The 8,199-nt window shown below is 35.2% G+C and overlaps 1 long non-coding RNA gene across 1 annotated transcript; it reads right to left on the bottom strand.

Moving 5' to 3' along the window:
• On the bottom strand, positions 1,497-3,032 carry LOC109228172. The gene is made up of 2 exons (XR_002068319.1): positions 2,831-3,032; positions 1,497-2,514 (listed from the first exon to the last, which is right to left on the bottom strand). It is a non-coding gene; the product is annotated as an uncharacterized LOC109228172 (long non-coding RNA).

The raw sequence follows: 8,199 nt of genomic DNA on the forward strand, positions 1-8,199 counted from the left end.
GAACACATGTACCTATGCACATCATGACATTCATACGCATATGCATGACACTATAATTATTTCATGAACTACAGAGTTATCCAGACTTACAGATTGAGTCATTTACTCTATATTTCTCCCATGTCTGTTATGTACTTATTTATGTGCCTTACATACTGGGTACATTATTCATATTGAAGTCCCTTTTGCTTGGGGACGCTGCGTTTCATGCCCGCAGGTCCTGATAGACAGGTGAGAGCCCTCCAAGTAGGCTATCAGCTCAGTGGAAGATGTTGGTGCGCTCCATTTACTTCGGAGTTGCTTGTTTGGTTAGTATGACTTAGATGTGTATTGTTTGGTATGGCGGGACTCTGTCCCGACCTTTATAAAAATTATGTATTCTTAGAGGCTTGTAGACAAATGTCATGTACGTAAAAGCTTGTATGGCCTTGTCGGCCTATGTTCAGGATACGAGTGGTTATTTTGGTCTTGTAGGCCCGTATGTCTTATGTATAAGTTAGTATCACATGTTGTATTCTACTTATCCACGGCAACCTTCATGCTCAGTTATCTATGAAAGTATGTCATGAAAAGATACGTTACGATGGTACTCGATTGAGTATGGTAGCGGATGCCCGTCGCGACCCATCGATTTGGGTCGTGACACACCCCTTTCCAGCCAGACTGGAAAACTTTGTCGCAGAATGTTTGTCCATCATCCATCACTTTCTTCATAGCTTCTTTACTAGGTTTGACACCACATTTCAATCCAGTCATTGTAGAAAACTCCTTCAATCCAAATTAAACAGGCTTGTCTCCAACTAAAAACCACAACTCGCACTTCTTCGAGCAATAAATTCGGTGAATCAGCAGGAAATAGACTAGCTATCCATTGAACTGTGTCCAGTGCTCTGAAAGTTTTGCAAACTAACCAAAACAACTACTATTAAACTTTTCCATCAATTTGATTGTTCTAAATTTATCCTTAAACTCATGGAATACATTGATCCTAGACTTCACAGTTATCTTGGCAGGGAAACGTCTGTGCTTTCTAAGAGAAGTCCTGAATTTGTATTTGGATGCGTCGATCGCCCTTACAAACATAGGAATTGACAGACCATCCTGGTCACTTTCAACTACTGCATGTGTTTCACTTTCCAATCCATCTTCACCATCTTCAAGTTGTTTATCATCTTCTTCTTCAGTTACTTCTTCTTCCGTCGCTACATGTTCTTCTTCTGCTAAATCTTCTCCTACGGATGGCAAACGGTGCGGGGCGATGCGGTTGTGGGGCACACCCGCGCACACCCGCGAACACTCCAACCCGCCCGTTCCGCCCCGCAAAACAAAATTTACTGTTTTTAACCGCCCCGCCCCGCATATTTTCTTTTAATTTTTTTAATTTGGTATCTTTTAATAAACCAGACGCAGATACTAAAAACTACACAATCACATGCATTTTGACAATGTCAGTCTACCAATAAAATGGAAAATAAATAAATAAGAGAACCACGAAATTGAATGGCCATAAAAAAATTTTCAACTAAAATTGATACATTTTGGATAATTACATTAACAATAAAACTGGTTGTGATAAAAAATTTAACAGTGTAAAATCTCTTAAAAGATTTACACTACTTCATTGTTTGTGACTTTCAAATATACTGAAAATGCTAAGTCTTCTTCTTTTCTTTTTTCTTTTAATTCAAATGTCCTCTAAAAATAAAATATTTTTTCTTCTTGAACAATGAAATAAAAACTGAATAAAAATTATACAAAAAGAACCCGCGTGGAGGATCTGGTATTTAGGTTTTAGTTCAAGATTTAGGATCTGGTAGCGTTTTAGACTTTTAGTTCAAGATTTAGGTTTTAAAAAACCCGCGACCCGCGACCCGCCCCACGTTAATTTTTTTTAAAAGAATTAGGCCCCGCCCCGCCCCGCAAACATTGTAACCTGCCCTGCCCCGCCCCGTGAATGCTGAAAACCGCCCCGCCTCGTCTCATTTGTCATCCCTACTTCTTCCTTTTCTTCTTCAACATCTTTATCAACCAGCATCATCACCACTTTCATCATCCTCCACACCTAAAGATTCATCATCACTGTCCTTTTCTTCTTCAACAATTGCTTTTTTAGAAACCTGTTCTTCCTTTTGACTTTGTGCTGCATTTATGTCCAAGTCTTCTTCCTCCTCCTCATCAACACCCTCTAATGCTAACCTCCTTGAAATAGATTTTTTACTAACATGTATGTGTTTGTATACTAATCTAGACTTTGATCTTGTTCTTTTTTTACTGATAGACTTTGATGGCTCTTTGTTCTTTTTACTCCTATCACGCTTAGAAATCTCAACATTCTTTTACTAGGGGAAGCTTTAGAAGTATCTACATTTCATTTTCTAGTAGCGGTTTTTGAAGGCTCAGCGGCTGCTTTACTTGGCAATGCTTCTTTTTCTGCATTTTCTTTCATGTTTGAAGGCTTTGAAGGCTTTGTCAAATGAATATGCTTCTTAGCAACTGATTTCCTCCTCATGTTACCTACATGCAAATACGCAATGTCATATTTAATAATTTTAAACTTATGATCATAATAAGAAAAATAAGCCCCTATTCCAGCAAACATCTATGACCAAAAAACAACCGACCACACGTTTATCAATACACATTAGGTCGGCAGTTAGAACGAAATTCTAAAATACAGGTCACAGAGGTAGTCTAAGAAGCAAATATAACCACCCACGCCATATAAGATATGGGAATTCACAACCCAATCGATCTTGAAATGCACATGAACGAATCACTCTACAAAACCCGAAATAAAAAATGTAAGAAAGAAAAAAGAAATAGGATTTACCAAAATTGACGCGTTCTGAGCTTTGATACAGTGTTTGATGGGTCTATAGAGACGATTACACCCAAAATCGAAGCTTGATTCTTGTCCCTTCCCGCCGGAAACCACCTTGGTCGATGAGGTTGAGTGACAGAGAGAAGAGAAGCGGAGAGAGTAGAGAGATCAAAGAGAAATTGAGCTGAAAAATAAGAGAGAAGTAATGTTTTTCAAACTTTATATGTGACCTCCAAATTTTTAAAATGTTAAAAAGGTCTCATTCATCCTAACCAACTCATATTACCATTTTTCCACCCAAAAATAAAAATTAAAAAAGAAAATGAAAGGTCACTTGACCAATTCAAGTGTTGAGGAGATCTCTTACCAAATATATTATCTTAGCGGGTGCTATGCCACTCCTTCTTAAAAGGGGTGAATATACGTAATTATCCACATAAATAAATTTTGTATAGCACCAGATGCCTTCTTTCCGGTCACGAATAAGATGGAGAAGCATGTGCACTAACAAGGTGCTATGTCGTTTCGAATTTGGAATCTTATTCCCGACAAATTAGTAAACCCTCATTGAAGTGTTAAAGAAGGGCCCCGGAAGGGCCAATTATAGATAGACAACGAGGGCTAAAAGTAAATATCTTATAATTCCCCGAGATTGGAATTAATAAAAAACTTTAGGTAAGTAAAATTTATTTCCAATCACATCATTTTTCTTTTATTAAGTACGAATCATATCTCATGTACAACTCATTATATGGTGACTTTTAGTGTGTGTTTTCTTTTACTTAATCAGTTGTTTTTTTCCTGACGAAAATTCTCTGCATTATAAACTTTTTCAAAATTTACAATGAAATAGACTTAATTCATTTTTAAATCATATGATGTTATCAACCTTTAAATTTTCCAACCGATATGAAAGACAATTGAACTGTTTGATTATTTTGTGTTTAATTTGTTGGTATCTTTACTTGAGCACTCAATATATGCACGAGAAATTTCTTGGAAAAAATTGGATGATTATGGAGAATAAAAGATTTAGCTTGAGGCGTGTCAAAAACACTGTCCTTAAGGATATTTCACCCGCACCGAGATGAATAATATTAGGCGTATCCCCCAGGATTCAACAAGCTCTTCTAGTATAACTAGGAGCAGAAACAACAAAGATTTATAAGAAGAAAACCCAGCACCAAAAAAAGAAGAAGAAAAGTTTTTACTATTTTCACACTACTTCAAAGTGACCACACAAAGGACTTATATAGTCCAAAAACAGAAAATATCCATCTGATAATGAATCTAAGCGATAAAGGCTCATCCAAATTTTTAACACTGCTTTTCTGTTAAAAAACATAAAGACAATCATTAAAAACATTTAACTCCATTAAGGAGTCAAATTCCAACTGATGTAACGTAAAAAAACGTCTAAGAAATGATTTCTAAATCAATGTTAAGAAACAGTCAACTAAGATCATATTTGATCAGATTGAAAGATGTAGAAAAATAATTTATTTTGATAGCCATTTAATGTTAATAAATATTATATTCAAAGTTATTCTAATTTACTTTTACACACATTAAAATATATTCAAATTGATTGGTGATATAAAGACCCATTAAAAGAGTGAACCTAGACATTAATTTAAAAATTCTTTTTGAGATATTAAAAATATTTTTTTTAACAATCCCCCACATAGCTCAAAAAGAATATTATAATAAAAAATAAAAAATTTTGCTGGGTTTTCACAAATGAGCATAATGCATTGAATCTGGTGTCTCTTGGACTATGAACCAGACCTAGATTAAATAAGATTAAACTTACAGAACAATTGGTGAAGTTTAGAACTTCTATGAACCAAGAATTCTTTTGTAAGTTTAGTGTCTTACCTATCACATTATATCCGCACACACTTTGTTGTTTGTCGCGGTTTTGCGCTAATAGGCCATGCGCGCGCCTGGTTTTCATGAGTGCTCAAATTTCATAGGAGCGGCCCCACTCCACACTCATATAGGTCCATCCATCAAGTGTATTCTGCAGCACAATACACCACCTACAATAGGCTATGGATTATTGGATTAAGAGTTTAATAACTCAACCTCACATTCCTTGCAGTCTTGCACTATACACGCACACACCATAGGAAGAGACATAATTTAATAGTGCACATTTGATAAACTAATGACTTGTTATTACCCATATGAACCTACTTCATGGGATCTCCAATCACATAGGTTGGGTTACCATCATAGTTGATATAACTCAAATTGGCAAAAGTCCCATTCCCCTCGATGTTTCAGATATTAATTTTCTTCCCAAAGGTTTAGTCAGAGGATCGGCCAAATTCACTTCTGACTTCACATAATCTATGAAAATAATTCCATCTCTCAGCAGCTGCTTTATCACATTATGTCTCAATCGGATATGTCTGACTTTTTCCATTAAAGGATTTATTTTTGGCAATGGCTATTGCAGCTTGGCAATCACAATGCATCGACACAGAAGGTGTCGGTTTTATTCCTAGTGGAATACTTGCCAAAAGGTTCTTTAACCACTCGGCCTCATTGCCAGCTAATTCCAATGCCACAAACTCAGATTCCATGGTAGATCTAGCTATTATTGTTTGTTTAGCTGATTTCCATGCTATAGCACCCCCGCCGAGGGTGAACACATAACCACTAGTGGACTTTGTCTCATCTGAATCAGAGATCCAGTTAGCATCACTGTANGGACATCTGAAATGAAGAAACGGTAAATACTTTGAGAATTCAATGCTAAGAAATCAATAAAAAAAACTTTAAGAATTCAATACCAAGATCTGAAATGAAAGAAACCTCCGAGCCATAAAGGCTTTTCAATTACCATACGTTAAAAAACAAAAACAATGTATAAGAAAGGATCAAAACACTAACAAAAGCCATTAAGGCTATCAGATTCTTAAGAAACAGTAAAATCCATTAAGGATGCTAATCCGTTAAAACTTTTAAGTCCATAACATTGAATCTTGAAAGCTATCAAATACCAAGCATTAAAAACATATTGCCTTCAAACATCAATTTTAAATTTTTTTAAATTTGTAATTGAAAATTATGCCATCAGTTACATTTTGTATTAAGACCAATTAATATTATTTTAAGAGAATAAACTTAGACATAATTTAAACAATTCTTTTTGAGATATGAAACTATTTTTGTCTCAACAATCCCCCACATAGCTCAAAAAGAATATTATAATAAAATAAAATAAAACTAAGTTTGCTAGGTTTTCACAAATGAGCATAATGCGTCGCATCTGGTGTCTCTTGGACTATGAACCAGACCTATTAAAATAAGATTAAACTTACAGAACAAATGGTGAAGTTTAAAACTTCTATGAACCGAGAATTCTTTTGTAAGTTTAGTGTCTTATCTATCACATTATACCCGCACACACTTTGTTGTTTGTCGCAGTTCTGCGCTAACAGGCCATGCGCGCGCCTGGTTTTCATGAGTGCTCTAGAAATTTTTTGCCATAAATTTCATAAGAGCGGCCTGTACCACACTCATGTAGGTCCATCTATCAAGTATATTCTACAGTGCAATACACCACCTAAAATTAGGCTATGAATTAGATTAAGAGTTTAGTAACTCATCCTCTCATTCCTTGCAGTCTTGCACTATATATATACACACACCATAGGAAGGGATATAATTTAGTAGTGCACATTTGATCAACTAATGACTTGTTATTACCCATATGAATCTACTTCATGGGATCTCCAATCACATAGGTTGGGTTACCATCATAGTTGATATAACTCAAATTGGCAAATGTCCCATTCCCCTCGATGTTTCAGATATTAATTTTCTTCCCAAAGGTTTAGTCAGAGGATCGGCCAAATTCACTTCTGACTTCACATAATCTATGAAAGTAATTCCATCTCTCAGCACGAATATGTCTACACTTTCCATTAAAGGATCTATTTTTAGCAATGGCTATTGCAGCTTGGCAATCACAATGCATCGACACAGAAGGTGTCGGTTTTATTCCTAGTGGAATACTTGCCAAAAGGTTCATTAACCACACGGCCTCATTTCCAGCCAACTCCAATACCACAAACTCGGATTCCATGGTAGATCTAGCTATTATTGTTTGTTTAGCTGATTTCCATGCCACAGCACCCCCACCGAGGGTGAACACATAACCACTAGTGAATTTTGTCTCATCTGAATCAGAGATCCAGTTAGCATCACTGTATCCTTCTAATACAGTGGAAAATCCACTATATTTAATACCATAGTTCATGATACCTCTCAAATACTACATTACTCTTACTAATGCATTCCAATGATCATGACTCGGGTTTTGAGTATATCTACTCAATCGACACACAGCATATGCAATATCAGGTCTAGTAAAATTCATCAAATGCATTAGGCTACCAATAATTTGAGCATATTTATTTTGATCTACAGCATCTCCCTTATTCTTTTTTAATTGACTACTAGCATCATAAGGAGTGCTTACAGGTACCACATCAAAATTATCAAATTTTTTAAGAATTCTTTCAACATAATGTTCTTGAGTCAACATCAAACTATTGCCATCTCTTATAATTTTCATGCCTAAAATAACACTAGCTTCTCCCATGTCTTTCATCTCAAAATTAGAAGACAAGAAAAATTTGGTTTTATGTACCAAATCAAGGCTAGAACTAAAAATAAGCATGTCATCCACATAAAGGCAAATAATAACACACGTACCATCTACACATTTTGTATAAACACATTTATCTACTTCAATTGACGAAAAACCATCATTAATCAACACTTGATCAAATTTTTCATGCCACTGTTTAGGCGCTTGTTTTAGACCATATAAAGATTTTAACAATTTACATACTTTATTTTCTTGTCCAGACACTATACAACCCTCAGGTTGCTCCATGTAAATTTCCTCTTCCAAATCACCATTTAAAAATGCAGTTTTAACATCCATTTGGTGAATAAAAAGTTTATAAATAGAAGCCAAGGCAAGTAAAACACGAATCGAGGAAATTCTAGTTACAGGAGCATAAGTGTCAAAATAATCAATATTTTGTTTTTGGGTAAAACCTTTTGCAATAAGTCTAGCTTTGTATTTATCAATGGAACCATCCGGATTGAGTTTCTTCTTAAAAATCCATTTACAACCAATGGGTTTAGCTCCCGGAGGTAAATCAACTAAAATCCAAGTTTTATTTTGCAAAATTGAATTTAATTCTACATCAATAGCTTCTTTCCAAAATGAGGCATCATACGAAGAAATAGCTTCAGAATAGGTTAAAGGATCATTATCCACAAGATAAGTATAAAAATCATTACCAAAAGATTTTTCTCTCCTTGGTCTTTTGCTTCTTCTTAAATCCTCA

Source organism: Nicotiana attenuata, chromosome 6, assembly GCF_001879085.1.
Source record: "Nicotiana attenuata strain UT chromosome 6, NIATTr2, whole genome shotgun sequence".
NCBI classification, from domain to species: domain Eukaryota; kingdom Viridiplantae; phylum Streptophyta; class Magnoliopsida; order Solanales; family Solanaceae; genus Nicotiana; species Nicotiana attenuata.